General features: G+C 43.6%; 1 long non-coding RNA gene and 2 pseudogenes across 2 annotated transcripts; all 3 read left to right on the forward strand.

The window, feature by feature from the left end:
• The first annotated feature begins 914 nt into the window (after positions 1-914).
• On the forward strand, positions 915-2,117 carry LOC113638286. 2 transcript variants are annotated; one of them, XR_007139649.1, is made up of 3 exons: positions 915-959; positions 1,061-1,159; positions 1,461-2,117. It is a non-coding gene; the product is annotated as an uncharacterized LOC113638286 (long non-coding RNA). The 2 variants fall into 2 exon arrangements; XR_007139650.1 differs by having other exon boundaries at positions 925-959; positions 1,464-2,117.
• Positions 2,118-9,084: 6,967 nt separating this feature from the next.
• LOC113638283 lies at positions 9,085-17,078 on the forward strand (annotated as a pseudogene).
• A 1,110-nt stretch (positions 17,079-18,188) lies between these two features.
• LOC113662941 overlaps positions 18,189-21,807 on the forward strand; it is a 48,503-nt pseudogene continuing 44,884 nt past the window's right edge.

Genomic DNA, 21,807 nt, shown 5'->3' on the forward strand with positions numbered 1-21,807 from the left:
GTGTGTAATTTTAGCTCTTTGGAAATAAAGAGTTTCTAATGAGGTTAATAATTCAAACAAATAAGAAAGAATTGAATACAAGAATTATTAGTATTAATTACAGACATTTAAAATGTTAAGCCATTAGTTTGTGATAGATAGATAGATAGATAGATAGATAGATAGATAGATAGATAGATAGATAGATAGATAGATAGATAGATAGATAGATAGATTAGAGTCTAAACTTTAACAGTATTTTATGGTATTATGTAAAATTTGGAAATCTTAAAGAAAGGAACTAACGAGGTTGTTAGTGGAAGATGACTAGCTATAAAATGTAAATAGCTAGCTAGCATAGTTTGCTACCTTGATTGTGTGACAATCATGTCCCTCGCTCCCTGTGGAGCTACATTGGAAACAGTGAGGTGTTAGAACGAGCTCATTAACACTAACCTGTGATGTGCAGCTGCACCACTGTCAGAGCCGCTGCTATAGAAAACTGTTCCACACCATCTGACCAATCAGAATGCAGAACTGAACAGCACTGAGGTGGAAATACGTTTCATCGGCATGTGTTTAATAGATAGTTCTTACATACAGTACATTACATTATTAGGTAGCAAAACGTATTCTTATTTATTCCTGTTATTTTTATATAGTATATATATGTAATATATTATAGATTACAGAAAGATTTGCAGTGATACGAGTGAATCTGTACTTGTCAATCTGAAATTTGCACACTGTATAGTTTATGGCTTTAGTTATTCAGATGACATCTTCAGCACAGATGCTTTTAATAAATCATGGGGTTGAGATGAGAGCAGCTGTACATCCCACTCGTCTGATTGGCTGAAAGCAGCTCCAGGTCCCGCCTCTGAGGCTTTATGAAAGCATCCTCTGCTCTGTTCATCACTCTGCTGATCACACTGACATCATGCTGCTCTCCGTCTGCACTCTGCTCTCTGCTCTGGCGTGTAAGATTCCTGCTGCTGCTTTCCTCTTCAACTGATACCTTTTTATTATTTATAATTCTCTTTTAAATGATAATGACACTCAGTGTTGCTTTATGTTGCAGTGGTCAGTTCACACAAAGCTGTGACACAAAAGCCTTCGGTTATAACAGCAGATGTGGGTAAAACTGTCACTATGGACTGTAACATCGCAAAGGATGAAGGTTACTATGTCAGCTGGTATAAACAGATTCCACAAGAAGCTCCAGAGTTTGTGTTGAGATTTTATCATTCTCTCGGCTCTCCTGATAAATATGGAGACAATTTTTCATCCACACGCTTCACATCTAAAGCCACGACAAATATTGATTATCAGTTAATAATCAGTAATGTGGAGGTGGGAGACTCAGCAGTGTATTACTGTCACACATGGGACAGCTCTGCTAGTGAGAACGTATCACAGTGATGTACACCATGACAAAAACCTCCTCACTGCTCACACTCACTTCTGCTTTCACACAACAGCAGAAAGAACAAAAACCTCAACTTCAAATCATTGGAACTGAAGTGGAAACTCACTTAATGTTCACTGAAGATACTTTGAATTCTTCACATTTAAAGATCACAGATACGGTACGACTTTTTATTCCACTTTTATGTAAACAGACACAGATGGTTGATGATTCCATCATGTTCTCAGCTCAGTTGTTTGTCTGTAATGATCTCAGTGTGATCAGGTGATCTACATACGAGAGCTTTCCCACTGATACCCTCTGATGTTTGTGATTAGTGACATTGCCTGACAGATACCTGATGTGGTCAGAAAGTGGCAGAAAGTAAATCCATGAGATGTTTGAAGTAACTTAAAGTTATCTTCTGTAATTCAGACCAAGAGACATTTGTAACAGCAGGATTCCAGGCCACACTGCTTCACTGTGATCTCCACTGAAACGCTTAAACACTCAGTCATAATGTTTTCTCTACAATCTTTGGACAAATGGATGCAGTGGATTTGGACCAGAACTGTTCTGAACCGTGGCATCAGGAATGTGAAATACCTCGTTACTGTACTTAAGTAAATTTTTCTGGTATCAGTACTGTACTCCACTATTTATTTTTCGGACATTTTACTCATTACATTTTTACACAAATATCTGTACTTTTTACTTCTTACATTTTCAAAACGGACTCGTTACGTTTAGTATTATTCCTTCTCATTGGGCGCTGTTTCCAGCCTATCATCCTATCATTGTGCGGCTTTTTCCCCATGTGACTGGTGTACTGTATTATTTACTGGCTATCAGACATAGACTAAGGATAGCGGAGCTAACAATGAGTGTTTAATTTAATTAACATTAATTTTGTCATTTGTAAAACATCACAATAATTTTGAGTTGTTTTCAAGGACAGAGCTGGAATCTCCCTACAGTTTGGGATATGGCCTTGGTGATACACTTGGTATACATTATATTTCCAAAAGTATTGGGTCACCTGACCTTTCCTGCTATATGTGGTTGTTTTCTGATCTCATCCCTACTGAACACCTTTGGGATGAATGTGAACGCTGACTCCACCCTACCTCACCTACATCAGTGCCTGCCTTTCATAACACTCTTGTGGCTGATGAACACAAATATTCATCAGCACAATCCAAAATTATATATATAAAACATGACATCCAGTTACCACCATGACACTAAACAGGTAGTAGTAACACTGACTTTTTACTTAAGTACATGTCAGAGCCCATACTTCTTTACTTTAACTTGAGTAAAAGAGTGTAGTCACTACTTCTACTTTTACTGGAGTCTTTTAAAAACTGAGTATCTGTACTTCTACTTGAGTAAAGGATGTGTGTACTTTTGCCACCTCTGGACATTACAGATCAGCTCCATTTTGTCTGATAAACTGGAAGATGATCACCATCATACACATAAATAAAACCAATGTAGTTTTGTCACAGCGTTCTATGTCCAATCCTCGGCATTCTCCTGGTGGTAACTGTGTGATAAACCTTAAAGTCCTTAAAGTCCTTTCTTTAATACATTCTTCTGTAATATTCCCAAATTTTCCATGCTTAAAATCCTTTCAAACAATTTTTCAAATCCTTTCATGTACTTGCGATTATTTACTTGAAGATGTTCTCTGAGGAGGTGATGAACTGATTGCAACAGCACTGTGATACCTTAGGAACAATGTTGTCAAGAAGACCTTATACATTCCTGTTACACTTTCTGTAACACTGTTCATCTGGGACTGGAGACCGTGCTGTAAGGTTCACCAAGACTGGAACATGGATCTATTGTAGATAAACACTTTGGGACAGCGTTGGGCACTATTGTATCTTTATTGAGTCATGAGAGCTGCCATACTAGTCCATCCCCACATCTTTAACTCTTTTTGATCTGAAAAACACTTGAAAACATAATGAATTTATTCCCCCCCCCCATTTTTTAAACACCACAAACAAAAAAAGTATTATAAAGGCATACAACATAAACTTGCCTATTTACATGCCTCCTATGACTGCCATCAGCTTTTTATGACATTATTGGATCTATGTGGAATGATCTCTTACCAGGTTGTTGGTTTTTAGTTTTGTGGCAGAGCTTGTGACGTGAATCTCTGCCTAGTCTCTCCCAGTGAGCAGACCATGCATCCTCATTTTGGTAATTCTTTAACACAATATCATCACTACTTTCAAAATTGTGATGCAAATGGTGCACATTCTGACCAGAATGCATTTTCCTTTTCTGACTTTGCCAAATTTGCTGAGTGGCTTGGTGAAAAACAACAGGCAAGGAGTTGCACAGATTTTTGAGCTCCTTTCTCAGTCTGTTTACTGTAGCCTGTAACTGGTTTAAATCTGGGGCCTGATCTCTTAAGGGAAGATTTTCATTCCCTTGAAATATGTCCCTCTTTGCCACATGAATTACACACCAGGGGGGTTATCATGGTTACAAGGGGGTAGTCTTTCCTTTCTATCTCCAGTAGTATAGTTATCTTTTTTCCAGGAAACCTGGCTGGCACTATTCTTATTGAGATTTTTCACACCTACAGTACTGCTGACACAGGATGGGATCTCTTTGTGTTAGCATTGTTGTTGAAAAACTGTCATTTTAGAAATAATGTCATTCTAATCAGAGAGATGTGTTACAAACATCGCAGAACGGGTGAGTGAGTCACATATGTTAATCAAAGCAGATTTAAAACTGACATCATTCGGTGTGATGTCAGGATTGCCACTGAAAGTTTTAAATGTCTCCAATAATCGCTCTGAAAATGCCCTGGGATGCTCCCCTGTCCTCATGTGCACATCCGATATTTTACCCCAGTCAACTGACATTACACCTAGGACTTCAAGCACTGCCTGTTTCCTCTCTAACTTATTGGCAGTTCTAGTTTTGACTTTCTGATTTAACGTTCCAGACAAAGTGTCAAGCAAACACACAGTTAACAACACACACGCATCACCATCTGTAAATTTGTAAATGTCAGTATATTGTTCAAAACCTTTAGAAAGTCTAATGGATCTTGTTTGGCAGGATCAAATTCACCAATACTTTTAATCACAGCTTCTACCTCATTGGGTTTAAACCCTTTGACCATAGAAGAGGTCCTTGGTTCATCCCCTCCTCCATTAGCACGCATAGTTGTAGTCAAGTGAACTGGAGCCATGGGGAACTTAACTGTACAGTCAGAGTATTGACTACTGACTGACTGAGAATCTCTTTCTGAGTTCCCATCGCTGTCTAAACATTTCAGGAACCTGATTACTCCACATGCCACATACAGATGTCTTATTGCTGCTAGTTTCAGTTGGCCATTTTTTTTATCAGGAATTGACAAGCAAACTTTGCTTCCTCCAAATCTTTGACCAATGTCTCCACAGATGAACTAAGCATGCTGTTGTTAGTTGTAAGGAATGCTTCCACTCCCTGAAAGCAAACACAGAGAGGATGAGGAGAAGCTTCTTTCCGCAGGCCATTCGGAGTTTAAACCAAGAGACACCCAGGATCTAGCACTGGACCTCTCTCTCTATCCCCCACTGTTATATGCACCCCCCCCCCCCCCCACTTCTTTTGCAAGGACACTTTAATTCTGGACTGTCACTGTCACTTAACTCTGGACTTGCACAGCACAGTGCCACTTTATACACTATTTACACACCATACTGCACCTGGACACTTTAAGGACAATCTTCAATACCGTACACATTTATGTATGTGTATATGTATGCATATGTATATACATTATTTCTTCATCTATATTTTCAGATTTTTATATTTATTGCTTTTTTATACTTTTTGTATATCTTTTTTATTCTTATACCAGACAGTTGCATAAAGCATTTCACTGCATATCGTACCCTGTATGTATGTGTATGTGACAAATAAAATTTGATTTGATTTTATTCTGAATCCTAACCTTTTCTTCTTTCCAGAGTATTTCACTAATCTGGTAATCTCTTTTAGAGATAATCCCAACATCTAGTCTAGATTGGCAGTTGCTCATTTTCAGCCTTTAATGCATTTAAAGTCTTTCTAGTGACATTTTAGGGTCATTTTCAAACTTAGAAATAGCCCACTCATTAGGTTTATCAACAATGTTCTCTATTCCATCATACATTCCCTGGAAACCGTGTTTAGCGATGTACTTAACAATCAGCTGTTCCATTCTTACAAACTCAAAACTTCTCTTAAATCTTAGTCTTCGAACTTTACACAGTTTCTGTGACTACAGGCTATCTAAATAACCATTAGTCTATTTATTCACAGCTCCAGTATGAACAAATGAACAAATGAACAAAACAGCCACAGTACGTCGGGCTTTTGAACTCAAAAGTCTCCTGCTTCCGACACAGACACACTCCGTCTGGCCTCGAGTTCTACTGTACTACTGTACCACTCACAAACACTCACAACTCACATCCAGTAACACTCACAAACACATTCAAACAGTCACAAACAGTAACACTCACAAACATTTTATAAAAGTAACACAGTCACAGTACGTCGGACAAAACCACAGTACGTCGGTTTTTTGTTATATTTTAAAACAGTCTTCTTAGCCACAGCACTTTTTGACTAAAAACGTAAGTTTAACACTGTCACAGTACGTCGGACAAAACCACAGTACGTCAAGGTTTCTTTTTGCGTTAAAACCTAACCGTTTACTTAACCACAGTACATAGACTTAAGACAACACCACACTACCTCGAGTTATTGCTTTAAACTCTACAGAGCTGCGATGCGTCTGGCTCTTTACACTATAACTGTTTCACTTACTTTAGAAACACTTTTAGCTATTATTCAACTGCCACACTGCGTCGGGCTGATTCAGTTTCTTTAGAATCTTAACAGAATTATAACAAACACACAACAAGTTTCAGTTACTTTAGAAACCTATCAGCGTAAGCACTTTGATTCAGTTACTTTAGAAACAACAATTCACATACATCTCTGTCACCACACTGCTTCGGGTTAATTCAGTTCCCTTAGAATCTTAAACAGAAATGTACAGAATAGGCTTAACAGTAACTCCTCCTGTTTATGATCAATAATCTCTACTCTATGTTCTATTCTACACTAAAACATTTCTTTGCTAGGTTTTTTTTTTAAATGTGGGTCTTCCCTGAATCAAAATCAGCATAAAAGAAGAAAATTCCACTTTTCTTACCTTTCCCCACCTTTTTTTGGAATCCCTCCTGGCTGGCTCGCCAATGTAAGAAATAAAAAAATGTGTGTGAAAATAAGACGATGATGGTGAAGATCTTAATGAAGAACAAGAAGTTTATTCCAGTATAGCAGTGACAAAATACATGTACTACTTTGGGTTCATCGGAGTCAATAAGAACCCAGAACAAATCCTGTTCAAGCATTTTATACTGTTTTACTCTTTGTAGTTTAAATGAGGTTCCGCTTTTAATGTGTATTGAGCGTAATAACTGAATGTCCCCCAAATGGCTGGGCTACACCTTGTTCTTTAGCCTGATGTTGTAACGTGTCTGTCTGTGTTTTCCCCTTGTTTGGGTCTGCCGTCTCTCCCTGATGTTTATTGTTTGCTCCGCCCACTCATTGCTCACCATGGACACTAATTACATTCCATCTCTAGTCCAGTCTCTAGTCCAGCCTAATCCCGTGCACACCAGTACTACCGTACCGGCGAGGTCGGCTGAGGCCCGTGCTAACCGGCTGGTCTCCAAACTGGCGGATACCGCGATGAGGTCGGCTGGGCAGGCCGGCATCCCTAAGCCGCCAGCTGGACCAGCCGGGTCGACGGAACCTGCCGAACCGACCGGGTGGACGGAACTGACCGGGTCGACGGAACCAGCCGAACCAACCGGGTCGACGGAAACGACCGGGTCAACGGAACCAGCCGGGTCGACGGAACCTGCTGAACCGACCGGGTCGACGGAACCAACCGGGTCGACGGAACCAACCGGGTCGACGGAACCTGCCGAACCGACCGGGTCGACGGAACCGACCGGGTCGATCGAAATGACTGAGTTGGAGAACACAGTCGACATCGTGACACCCAAACTAACTGAACTCTCTGCCTGGCTTGAACCTATGTATGTTTCTGTTTTACCCGTCCTGTGTTTCGTTTCGCTGGATTTGCCAGTCCTTCTACCTCCTGTCCCTGTTCACAGGCCCAGAGCACCACCCTGGCTGCCAACTCCGTTATGGTCTCTGGCTCTGCCTCCAGCACCACCCTGGTCTCCGGTCCTGCCCTGGTCTCTGGCTCCAACTCCGGCACCACCCTGGTCTCCGGTCCTGCTCTGGTCTCCGGCTCTGCCTCCAGCACCACCCTGGTCTCCGGTCCAGCTCTGGTCTCTGGCTCCGCCTCCAGCACCACCCTGGCCCCCGGTCCTGCTCTGGTCTCTGGCTCCGCCTCCAGCACCACCCTGGTCTCCGGTCCTGCTCTTGTCTCTGGCTCCGCCTCCAGCACCACCCTGGTCTCCGGTCCTGCTCTGGTCTCTGGCTCCGCCTCCAGCACCACCCTGGTCTCTGGTCCTGCTCTGGTCTCCGGCTCCGCCTCTGGCACCGCCCTGGCCACCTGCTCTGCCGGCTCCGCCCAGGCCACCTGCTCTGCCGGCTCCGCCTTTGCCTCCTGCTCTCCTGGCGCCGCCTTGGCCTCCTGCTCTCCCAGCTCCGCCCTTGCCTCCTGCTCGGCTGACGCCGCCCCCGGCCTCCTGCTCGGTTGGCACCACCACAACACGAACCCGACCCACCCTCCCACCCTGGTTGCGTCTTTGCTCCACCCTCCTGAACTGGGTTTTGTGGACTTTGGAGCATCTGGAAGCCGCTCGTGGGGGGGGGGGGGGCTCTGTAACGTGTCTGTCTGGGTTTTCCCCTTGTTTCGGTCTGCCGTCTCTCCCTGGTGTTTGCTCCGCCTCTCACTGCTCACCATGGACACTAATTACATTCCATCTCTTCCCCAGGTGTCTTTGTCTCTGATTGGCTCTGCTTTGTGATTGGCTCCTGTCTACTACATTTACTCTGTCTGTTCACTTCCCTGGTGTTGGTCGTTGTTTGTGTTTGGTATGTTATGTTGTCTGTTCCTGTTCCTTTTCCTGTTCTCTGTTCCGCTCTATGTTCTAGCCTGTTTTGCTTGCTTATCTGATTCCTGTTTTTGTCATTAAATCATCAAACTGCATTTGGATCCTCACTCGCCTTTTTGTCTCACCCTGTCACACTGTGACAGATGTCTTTAAATGGTAATCACGGTCACGTAAACCTTTTGTTCGTGGCGATCCTTGATGTCCTGCTGCCGCTCAAATACTAATGATTGAATCAAGTGTATACGTTTAGGGTCCTAAACGTATTACCACATGATATGTAAACCTTTTAGGAATGAGCTCTTTTAGATGTGAACCTTGGAGTGGAATTTGAGTGCAGTTATCTGTAATTTCTTACGGTCTCTACAGTTTAACACTGACTCATCGTACATCACAGACGGAGAAACACACTCAGGAAACACCTGCTGCTCCTCACGCTGACATCTTAGATTCATGTAAATGATGAACAACTTCTTGGAAATGTAGAGGAACACGTTCTGCATGTTGATTTCTGACTGATTTCATCAACAGAAACTGTGTCATTGTAACGATCATTTTGAGATCAGATCATGAATAAAGAGTGTTTATAAGAAGACGGTGTGTGTCAGAGTGTTGATGGTGTGTTAATAATAACAGTGAGGTGAGTGTTCAGTATGTAGTACATCACTGTGGACAGCTTCAGCTGTGGTGTGTGTTGAGTGTCTCCTCCCTCTGCCCCTCCTCCTGTCTCTCTTATAGCACGTCCCTGCAGTCTCTCCTTTATCTGCTCGTCACGCCGCTCATCTCTTCACTCAGCACCAGAGTCCCATCACACACGGACACCATGCTGCCAGCGCTCTGCTCTCTCTTCACTGCTCTCGCATGTAAGATTTCACAACTCTGGAGCTCATCAGCATTCGGCCTCCATCTAATGTGAGCATGAAGCCATGTAACATGTGTGCTGTTTTTATTCCAGGTGTCAGTGGTGTGACTGTGGTGACACAGAAGCCTCCTGTTCTCATACTGACTGCAGGACAGACAGCCAACATGGACTGTAACCTGGGGACTGTCACTGATAGTGGTGCACGCTGGTACAAACAGGTTCCTGGAGGAGTTCCTCAGTATGTGATAAGACACCATCAGTCCTGGAGCTCTCCTGCATATGGATCTGGTTTCTCGTCTCCTAAATTCACATCAACATGTTCATCTAAATCAGACTGTAAGGTAATAATCAGTAATGTGGAGGTGGGAGACTCAGCAGTGTATTACTGTAAGACATTGGACAGCTCTGCTAATGAATTCGTATCACAGTGATGTACACCATGACAAAAACCTCCTCACTGCTCACACTCACTTCTGCTTTCACACAACACCAGAAAGAACAAAAACCTCAACTTCAAATCATTGGAACTGAAGTGGAAACTCACTTAATGTTCACTGAAGACACTTTGAATTCTTCACATGTAAAGATCACAGTTACGGTACGACTTTTTATTCCATTTATTCCACAATGTTACTGTTATTTTGTAAGACACAACATTACTGCAACAGTTAAACACAAGTATTCTGACCCTTCCGTTTTAGTTTTGATTCAATTTAAGATGGAACAAATGCACATTTTGACCATCAGTCTTCATATCATAACCCAAAACCACAAGTTCTAGTTATAATGTTGTGGCCTTGATGAATGGTGGAACATTATATGAACTCTGGAGCAGGTTTTCTTTAAGGACTTCTCTGTATTTGTCTGTATTCATTCTCTCTCCCAGTTCTTGCCCCTGAGAAACCTTCCCACAGCATGATGCTGTCACCACCTTTGGCCACATGCTTTTGTTTATGTTCTGTGTCACATGTCTGACCCGCCCTTGTCTCTTCCTTCCCACCTCTGCATACCTGTTCCTCGTGTGTTCAATTGTGTTGTGTATTTAACTGGGCAACGTTGTCTATTGCAGCACGGAATCCTCGTCTTATGCCGTCTCGCCTCGTGTCTAATACTCTTTTGTTGTGATTTGTGGCACACAGAAGTGTTGTCAATGTGAACGGTAATTGGTAGAAACTGGTTCCAGGTGCAGCCACAGCTGGTCCTTAGGGGCAGGTAAGGCAGAACCCCACAGTATCCTGAATATCAGTCATTAAACAAATGTTTCTCTTCATGATGTCCTCATTCACAACTCCATACATTCTCATTTCTACAGATATACTGATGAACTGTATGATGTGAAATCCAGGAGCGACTGATCATAATTACACCAAGTTTGGATCAGGTTGAACACAGGCCACATCTGTCCAGCAACAGTTCCTCAGTGTGACTTGATCAGAGCTGAAGATCTCGTGGATGAGCTTCAGTGATTCTTCTCCTGTTCACATTTCTTCCTCATGTTGCACCAGTGGAGTCTTCAAACAGAGACGTCCAGCAGGAATGGATCAAATTCAGGCTTCATGCTGCTTAATAAAATTCTACTGGAGGGATTCTGTGATTTTTGTCTTCTGTTGTCCGTCGTTCATCTTTAATCTAAAGCAGAAAAGGACTCACTAATCACTGTCCAGTTTAATGTGACAAAGATTTTAATCCCTTTACTACGAGAGATTTAGACTTATAAAAGATCTGAAAAGAGCAAATCCTAAGAGTGTCAGGTTCTGATCACACAAATGTGGAACCTGCTGAATGTTTAGTGACTCTGACTGTACAAATGTAGACATTTTTAAAATAAAAATTTTCACTGAAATCCTGCACACAGCTGCAGCAATTAAGTTCATGAGGAAGTTTATACCAAACTGTAATCAGATGTTTATATCAGATTTACCTGAATGATGTGAAACCTGTCACTGATCCACGTCCAATCAGTTTAATCAACACGACTTCATTCATGCTAAAAATAACCAATACACTTAAAGGTGCAGTGCACGATGTTTGAAAGCCAATGTTGACATTTGAAATCACCAAAACAAACACGCCCCTAACCCAAATGGGTGTCACCCCTGTATTGATAGCTCCGCCCCACACATACATACGTAACCCAGGCAACTAATATGGTGGAACCTGTTGGGGCAGCTGGCCGAGGGGGTATTTTTATCAATGAATGAACACAATGAGTAATACTATGGTAATATAAATGTGTTTTTGTAGTACTGTGTGTTGTACCGTGAAAGGTTTAGCTCCATTTCACGCGAAGACGACATTCAACACCTAGAACCCGAGGCAGAGATAATGGCAGGTATCCGCCATGTCAATGATTCAGTCTCTTTCTGCTAATGTCACACATGCGCACTGAACACTCTGTCACATATTAACAAGACACGCCCCTTTCTGCTAATTGGCTACACGTTTGTTTTGTTTGTCGGTCCGTCTCAGTTTTCTGAAGCATTTCTCAAACATCGTGCACCTCACCTTTAAATATGAACTGAAGAATAAATGTAGAATAACATTTGTAACACACAACTGAGTTATTTGTTCAGTTGAAGTATAAATGAGGAGCACTGATGTTGAGATTTTCCCCAAGAGACGATTCAGTGTCCTAATCAGTGTGAGGACGTTCTCTCTCACTCAGGATGCACCTGCTGGTCCTCGATCTGAAACTTCAGCTCCATGTAAATGATGCGCTTTCTCTCTTTCACTTCTCTCTGTGTGGAAGAACCACAAACTCTGGATCTTCATGTATTATAAATATATTTGAGATAAACTCAATTAAGCAGTAGGATTCCACAGACGATATAAACCCAGACCATGATAACTTTGACTGTAATCAACTCAGTGTAAAGATGTAAAGATCTAAAGATGTGACATGACAGTAATGTAGTGAGTCAGCTGTGGTGTGTGATGTTGAGCGTCTCCTCCCTCTGCCCCTCCTCCTGTCTCTATTATAGCACGTCCCTGCAGTCTCTCCTTTATCTGCTCGTCACGCCGCTCATCTCTTCACTCAGCACCAGAGTCCCATCACACACGGACACCATGCTGCCAGCGCTCTGCTCTCTCTTCACTGCTCTCGCATGTAAGATTTCACAACTCTGGAGCTCATCAGCATTCGGCCTCCATCTAATGTGAGCATGAAGCCATGTAACGTGTGTGCTGTTTTTATTCCAGGTGTCAGTGGTGTGATTGTGGTGACACAGAAGCCTCCTGTTCTCACACTGACTGCAGGACAGACGGCCAACATGGACTGTAATCTGGGGACTGTCACTAATAAGTCTGCACGCTGGTACAAACAGGTTCCTGGAGGAGTTCCTCAGTATGTGTTAAAACACCGACATGACTGGAGCTCTCCTAAATATGGATCTGGTTTCTCGTCTCCTAAATTCACATCAACATTCTCGTCTAAATCAGATTATAAACTGATAATCAGTAATGTGGAGGTGGGAGACTCAGCAGTGTATTACTGTAACACATGGGACGACTCTGCTAAAGAATACGTATCACAGTGATGTACACCATGACAAAAACCTCCTCACTGCTCACACTCACTTCTGCTTTCACACAACACCAGAAAGAACAAAAACCTCAACTTCAAATCATTGGAACTGAAGTGGAAACTCACTTAATGTTCACTGAAGACACTTTGAATTCTTCACATTTACAGATAACAGATACGGTACGACTTTTTATTCCACTTAATCATTTTTCCATTCATTCCATTTTTAACCACACTGTTACTGTTATTGTGTAAGACACAACCCTTTAGTTTCAGTTTAGATTCAATTTAAAATGGAACAAATGCACATTCTACTTTCTAATGTTTGCTCCCTGGACAATAAACTGGACTACATCCGACTTGAACTAACTACACAGCGAGAGTTTACCGTGGTTACACACAGCGAGTTTCGGAGCCAACAGAAATGCAGTGCACTCGTGGTGGTGGTGTGTGTGTTTACATCAACACTGAATGGTGTAAAATCTCTGTGCTTGTTTCTACTTACTGCTCATTGTCAGTGCAGTTTGTGACTGTTAGATGCAGGTCATTTTATTTATCACGGAAATTCACCACTGTTTACATTGTCAGAGTTTATATTGCATCCAGTGCTAATGCTAAAGAACCGCTGTGAGCTATTAACGATCTACAGAATGTTCACCCTGACGGACTGTTCATTATAGTCGGAGATTTCTCAAGTCAGTGCTCCCTAAATTCCATCAGCATTTGGACTTTGCTATGAGAGGTGAAAACACGCTGGATCTTGTTTACACAAACATTCCCGGCGCATATCGTGCAGAGCCCCGCCCCCTCCTCAGCTACTCAGACCACATCTCTGTTATGCTATTTCCAGCATACAGACCACTCGTCAGACTCTAAACCAGTTCTGAAGCAGGTGAAAACCTGGCCAGCAGGAGCCACCTCTGCTCCTCAGGACTGCTTTCAGTGCACTCACTGGAATATCTTCAGGGAGGTTGCAACCAACGGTGACTGTCAACTTGGAGGAGTACACGTCATCAGTGACCAGCTGCATTGGCAAGTTTATTGATGACGTGACCGTCTCCAAGACCATCACTACACACTCCAATCAGAAGCCGTGGATAACTGCTAACGTGCTTGATCTGCTGAAGACTAGAGACCTAGCCTTAAGAACAGGGGACAGGGTGGCCCTAAGAACAGCAAGGCCCAAACTGTCCCGAGCCATCAGAGAGGCAAAGCCGCACACATTCAGACAATCCACAGCCACTTCGAGGACAGCGGAGACACCCAGCGCATGTGGCAAGGCATACAGGCACTCACAAACTACAAGACAGCTTCACCTGCTTGTGATAGCGATGCCTCCCTCCCAGATGCGCTGAACGACTTCTATGCTCGGTTTGAGGTGCAACACAACGTAGCGGCAAGGAAGACCATCCCTCCCCCAACAATCGGGTACTCTGTCTATCCACGAGGAGAACTCTATACAGAGTTAATCCACGGAAGGCTGCTGGACCAGACAACATTCCTGGCAGGATGCTTAGGGAGTGCGCAGAGCAGCTAGCTGATGTCTTCACTGACATCTTCAACATTTCCCTGTGCAGCTCTGTTGTTCCCACGTGCCTCAAGATAACCACCATTGTCCCCATCCCAACGAAGTCTACAGTGTCCTGCCTCAATGACTATCATCCTGTCGGACTCACACCCATCATTATGAAGTGCTTTGAGAAGCTTGTAGTGAGGCACATCAAGACCCAATTATCACCCTCACTGGACACTCTATAGTTCCTGTATCGTCTAAACTGCTCCACGAACAATGCCATTGCCACGGCCCTTCATATAACCCTCACCCAAATGGACAATAAAGTTCATCATTCACTACAATCATCCCCCAGGACCTGCTGGGACTAAACACCTCCCTCTGGAACTGGATCCTGGACTTCCTTACTGGGAGACCTCAGTCAGTCCGGATCGGGAACAGCAGCTCCAGCACCACCACACTGAACACTGGAACCCCTCAGGGCTGCGTGCTCAGTCCACTGCTGTTCACCTTGCTGACTCACGACTGTGCAGCAATGCACAGATCGAACTATATCATCAAGTTTGCCGATGACACGACCGTGGTGGGTCTCATCTGCAAGAACGACGAGTCAGCATACAGCTGACTCACAACCCTCACACCTCTCACACACACTCTTCACCCTCCTGCCATTTGGAAAAAGTTAGCGAAGCGTTCAGGCCCTCACGACCAGACTGTGTAACAGTTTCTTCCCACAAACCATTAGACTTCTCAATAACTGAACTGAACTGTTCTGAGCATAACATACACACGCACATCATCTGTATGGACTGCACAGACCTACACCAAATACACACACTTCCAGTAAACATCCATCAACCTGTTTACATGCTGCTTACATCCATCAAACTGTTTAATGCTGTTTTGCACATTTTTGCTCTTTGAACACACTGTCTAACATTTCAGTCGTTTTACACATACTGTGCAATATTTCAGTCGTTTGCTGTTTTTGCACAATCCTATACATTATCTCAGTGACCTGCTGCTAAGAAACTGTGTTCATTCTAGCATTACTGCACACAATATTGTATTTATATACAGTATGTACACCCGTCGGTCTGTGCTGTTTCTGTTTATTGTCTTTTGTGTAGTGTCTTTTTGTATTGTCTTGTAACTTTTTGTCTGCACTGTCTTGTCTGTCTTGTTTGTCTTGTCCTGCATTTTTGCACCAGATTGCACAGTTGCACTTTATCTGACTCAGACTACTTACTAAGCCCTTATAGCCCTGTCTTTGTTTTATGTAGCAACACAATCCTGGAGCAACGTTGTCTCATTTCACGGTGTACTGCAACAGCTATATATTGTTGAAATGACAATAAAAGCTTCTTGACTTGACTTGACCTTCCTGACCAAGACCCTTCTAGCAATAGTTACCGAGTTTGGTCAGACATTCAGCTGGAAGAAGAGACCTGGTAGATCCGAACTTCTTACAATTCACAATGATGTCAGATAACGATGTCCAGGAGGTTTCCCAGTAAAGACATGACCGTGTGCTCTAATCCTCCTAACAGGACGTGTGAACAGAACGGTGTATAACAGAGACGTGTGATTCACTGCCACTGAAACGGGACCTTAAAGGAGTGTGTGCTGATGGTAGACAGTAGAAGAGAGAGCTGAAGTCTGGAGGACGTTTCAGTTCTTCTGCTTTCACTTCTGTATCTGAGGAGGTTTTTGTACGGGTGAGGACACTGAATGAATCACTGTGGTATTCGGCCAAGGAACAAAGCTGATCGTCAGCGGTAAGTAAAACTTCTCACCTCTTTTTTCCTACTCTAGTCTTCTACACTGCCTCAGATTCACACTTTTATTTCTTTTCCCGGTTTGAGAAATTTATTCCGACACGTTTCATACGTCTTTTATTGTTTGTTTCAGACAATTTTCAATTTTCTGTACATGTGAGCCAGAGAAATGTTCAGTTATTTTCTCAGGTTGTAATTAGTTTGAAATGTATTTCTATTATTAAATGTTAATTCAGATCTCTCATATGGAATCTGTCTCAACACAAAGTATAAATCTGTTCTAGTTCTTCATTTTGTTCCTGATCTTCTGCCACACAGACAGATTTATGGCTTCATTGTGAACGGAAGCATTTCTTTACAAATGTCTTAGATTCCTGTGTGCACATTAGATTTGTGTTGTTTTGTGTAATGATTATCTCCCTCTGTGTGTGGAATCAGACGCTGCTCTCCCGTCTCCTGTTCTGAAGCTTCTCCCTCCGTCCACTGAAGAGCTGAAGACTAAAAAAGCCACTCTAGTGTGTTTGGCCAGTGACATGTCTGTCGGTTTCGCTGATGTGAGTTGGCTCGTGGACGGGAACTCGGTCACCAGTGGAGTCGTCACCGGCTCTGCACAGCAGCAGGACAATAAGAAGTTCACACTGAGCAGCTATTTGACCATCGACAGCTGCGAGTGGGACAACGACAAAGTCATAACGTGTGAAGTGTCTGCTGGAGGAAAAGCCGCATCGGTGAAGATTAACAAGTCTGAATGCAGTGAATGAACCAGATTATTGCTTTATACATATATAAATGTTTCAGCAATGTTTTTTAGATGTTCTAGCTGAATGTGTAGAAAAATAAAGGATATAAACTCCTGCATGTAATCAAAATAGAAGCGGAATTAAAGTGCAGTCCTGAAAAAGAAAACCGTGTCTCTGTGTCCTTCATGGAACTTTTATAACGTTTATCATCTTAACCTTTGGAGCAGAAACAGTAACATGGTGGTGGAAAATGTTTAAACTTTACCTCAGAATGGCAAGATGTGGTTAAATGTGTTTCTGTTCATCATAGCAACTATTTTATTTCTACAACTAATCACTTAACTACATCTAGTGGTACATATCAGTAACACACACACACACACACACACACACACACTTCATGGATGAAGGAACACTCAGGAAACACCTGCTGGTCTGCAGTGTGTAATTTTAGCTCTTTGGAAATAAAGAGTTTCTAATGAGGTTAATAATTCAAACAAATAAGAAAGAATTGAATACAAGAATTATTAGTATTAATTATAGACATTTAAAATGTTAAGCCATTAGTTTGTGATAGATAGATAGATAGATAGATAGATAGATAGATAGATAGATAGATAGATAGATAGATAGATAGATAGATAGATAGATAGATAGATAGATAGATAGATAGATAGATAGATTAGAGTCTAAACTTTAACAGTATTTTATGGTATTATGTAAAATTTGGAAACCTTAAAGAAAGGAACTAACGAGGTTGTTAGTGGAAGACGACTAGCTATAAAATTGAAATAGCTAGCTAGCATAGTTTGCTACCTTGATTGTGTGACAATCATGTCCCTCACTCCCTGTGGAGCTACATTGGAAACAGTGAGGTGTTAGAACGAGCTCATTAACACTAACCTGTGACGTGCAGCTGCACCACTGTCAGAGCCGCTGCTATAGAAAACTGATCCACACCATCTGACCAATCAGAATGCAGAACTGAACAGCACTGAGGTGGAAATACGTGTCATCGGCATGTGTTTAATAGATAGTTCTTACATACAGTACATTACATTATTAGGTAGCAAAAAGTATTCTTATTTATTTCTGTTATTTTTATATAGTATATATATGTAATATATTATAGATTACAGAAAGATTTGCAGTGATACGAGTGAATCTGTACTCGTCAATCTGAAATTTGCACACTGTATAGTTTATGGCTTTAGTTATTCGAATTACATCTTCAGCACAGATGCTTTTAATAAATCATGGGGTTGACATGAGAGCAGCTGTTCATCCCACTCGTCTGATTGGCTGAAAGCAGCTCCAGGTCCTGCCTCTGAGGCTTTATGTAAGCATCCTCTGCTCTGTTCATCACTCTGCTGATCACACTGACATCATGCTGCTCTCCGTCTGCACTCTGCTCTCTGCTCTGACGTGTAAGATTCCTGCTGTTGTTTTCCTCTTCAACTGATACCTTTTTATTATTTATAATTCTCTTTTAAATGATAATGACACTCAGTGTTGCTTTATGTTGCAGTGGTCAGTTCACACAAAGCTGTGACACAAAAGCCTTCGGTTATAACAGCAGATGTGGGTAAAACTGTCACTATGGACTGTAACATCGCAAAGGATGAAAGTTACTATGTCAGCTGGTATAAACAGATTCCACAAGAAGCTCCAGAGTTTGTGCTGAGATTTTATCATTCTCACGGCTCTCCTGATAAATATGGAGACAATTTTTCATCTACACGCTTTACATCTAAAGCCCCTACAAATATTGATTATCAGTTAATAATCAGTAATGTGGAGGTGGGAGACTCAGCAGTGTATTACTGTCAGACATGGGACAGCTCTGCTAGTGAGCAGGTATCACAGTGATGTACACCATGACAAAAACCTCCTCACTGCTCACACTCACTTCTGCTTTCACACAACACCAGAAAGAACAAAAACCTCAACTTCAAATCATTGGAACTGAAGTGGAAACTCACTTAATGTTCACTGAAGACACTTTGAATTCTTCACATTTAAAGATCACAGATACGGTACGACTTTTTATTCCACTTTTATGTAAACAGACACAGATGGTTGATGATTCCATCATGTTCTCAGCTCAGTTGTTTGTCTGTAATGATCTCAGTGTGATCAGGTGATCTACATACGAGAGCTTTCCCACTGATTCCCTCTGATGTTTGTGATTAGTGACATTGCCTGACAGATACCTGATGTGGTCAGAAAGTGGCAGAAAGTAAATCCATGAGATGTTTGAAGTAAGTTAAAGTTATCTTCTGTAATTCAGACCAAGAGACATTTGTAACAGCAGGATTCCAGGCCACACTGCTTCACTGTGATCTCCACTGAATCGAATTGATTATTTGGTCATTTTTATATAAAATAAAAATTCTTATCAGAATTTAACTTTGTTCTTTATTTCCATCCATCCATCTTCTACCGCTTATCCGGGGCCGGGTCGCGAGGGCAGCAGGCTAAGCAGGGATGCCCAGACTTCCCTCTCCCCAGACACTTCCTCCAGCTCTTCCGAGGGAATACAGAGGCGTTCCCAGGCCAGCTGAGAGACATATTCCCTCCAGCGTGTCCTAGGTCTTCCCTGTGGCCTCCTCCCGGTTGGACATGCCCGGAACACCTCCCCAGGGAGGCTTCAAGGAGGCACCCGAAACAGATGCCCGAGCCACCTCAGCTGACTCCCCTTGATGTGGAGGAACAGAGGCTTTACTCTGAGCTCCTCCGGCGTGACAGAAATCCTCACCCTATCTTTAAGGGAGCGCCCAGCCACCCTGCGGAGGAAACTCATTTCGGCCGTCTGTATCCAGGATCTTGTCCTTTCGGTCATGACCCAAAGCTCATGACCATAGGTGAGGGTAGGAGCGTAGATCAACTGGTAAATAGAAAGCTTTGCCTTGCAGCTCAGCTCTTTCTTCACCACAACAGACCGGTATATCGACCGCATAACTGCAGAAGATACACCGATCTGCCTATCAATCTCCCGCTCCATCTTTCCCTCACTCATGAACAAGACCCCAAGATACTTAAACTCTTCCACTTGAGGCAGGAGCTCTCTGGCATCCCAAAGGGACAAGCCACCCTTTTCCGACTGAGAACCATGGCCACAGATTTGGAGATGCTGATTATCATCCCCGCCGCTTCACACTCGGCTGCAAACCATCCCAGTGCACACTGAAGGTCCCGATTTGAGGAAGCCAACAGGACAACATCATTTACAAAAAGCAGAAATGAAATCCTGTGTTCCCCAAAATGGACTCCCTCTGGCCCCCGACTGCGCCTAGAAATCCTGTCCATATAAATAATGAACAGGACCGGTGACAAAGGGCAGCCCTGTCAGAGTCCAACATGCACTGGGAACAAGTCTGACTTACTGCCGTCTATGCGCACCAAACTCCTGCTCCGGGCATATAGGGACTGGACAGCCCTTAGCAGATGCCCCGGACCCCATACTCCCAGAGCACCCCCCACAGGTCACCACGAGAGACACAGTCGAATGCCTTCTCCAAATCCACAAAGCACATGTGGACAGGTTGGGCAAACTCCCATGCACCCTCCAGCAACCTGGCGAGTGTATAGAGATTGTCCAGTGTTCCACAACCGGGACGAAACCCGGATTGTTCCTCCTAAATCCAAGGTTCGACTATCGGCCAAATTCTCCTCTCCAGTACCCTGGCATAGACCTTTCCGGGGAGGCTGAGGAATGTGATCCCCCTGTAGTTGGAACACACCCTCCGGTCCCCTTTCTTAAACAGAGGGACCACCATCCCAGTCTGCCAGTCCAGAGGCACTGTCCCCAACCGCCACACGATGTTGCAGATGCGTGTCAACCAAGACAGCCCCACAACATCCAGAGACTTGAGGTACTTGGAGTGGATCTCATCCACCCCTGGTGCCTTGTCACTGAGAAGTGTCTCAACTACCTCAGTGACCTCAGCTTGGGGGATCGACGAGTCCACAACCAAGCCCTCTGCCTCTGCTTCCTCAGTGGAAGACATGTCAGTGTGGTTGAGGAGATCCTCGAAGTACTCCTTCCACCGTCCGAGAATGTCCCCAGTCGAAGTCAGCAGATTCCCACTCCCACTGTAAACAGTGTGGGCAGGGCACTGCTTCCCCCTCCTGAGGCGCCGGACGATTTGCCAGAATTTCTTCAAGGCCAACCGATAGTCCTTCTCCATGGCCTCACCGAACTCCTCCCAGACCCGAGTTTTTGCCTCCGTAACCACCCAGGCTGAAGCTCGCTTGGCCCTTCGGTACCTATCAGCTGCCTCCGGAGTCCCCCGACCCAACCAGTCTCGATAGGACTCCTTCTTCAGCTTGACGGCATCCCTTAATTCCGGGGTCCACCACCGGGTTCGGGGACTGCTGCCCGACAGGCACCGGAGACCTTACGGCCACAGCTCCGAGCGGCCGCGTCGACAATGGAGGTGGAGAACATGGTCCACTCAGACTCAATGTCTCCAACCTCCCTCGGGATCTGATTGAAGCTCTGCCGGAGGTGGGAGTTGAAGATCTCTCTGACCGGAGACTCTGTCAAACGTTCCCAGCAGACCCTCACAGTATGTTTGGGTCTGCCAAGTCTGTCCAACTTCCTCCCCCGCCATCGGATCCAACTCACCACCAGGTGGTGATCAGTTGACAGCTCCGCCCCTCTCTTTACCCGAGTGTCCAAGACATATGGCCGGAGGTCAGATGAAACAACCACAAAGTCGATCATCGACTACCGACCTAGGGTGTCCTGGTGCCATGTGTACTGATGGACACCCTTATGCTTGAACATGGTGTTCGTTATGGACAAACTGTGACTAGCACAGAAGTCCAATAACAGAACACCACTCAGGTTCAGTTGTATGAGTTTTTAATGTGATAATAAAAATAGACTT

Source organism: Tachysurus fulvidraco, chromosome 26, assembly GCF_022655615.1.
Source record: "Tachysurus fulvidraco isolate hzauxx_2018 chromosome 26, HZAU_PFXX_2.0, whole genome shotgun sequence".
Classification (NCBI taxonomy): domain Eukaryota; kingdom Metazoa; phylum Chordata; class Actinopteri; order Siluriformes; family Bagridae; genus Tachysurus; species Tachysurus fulvidraco.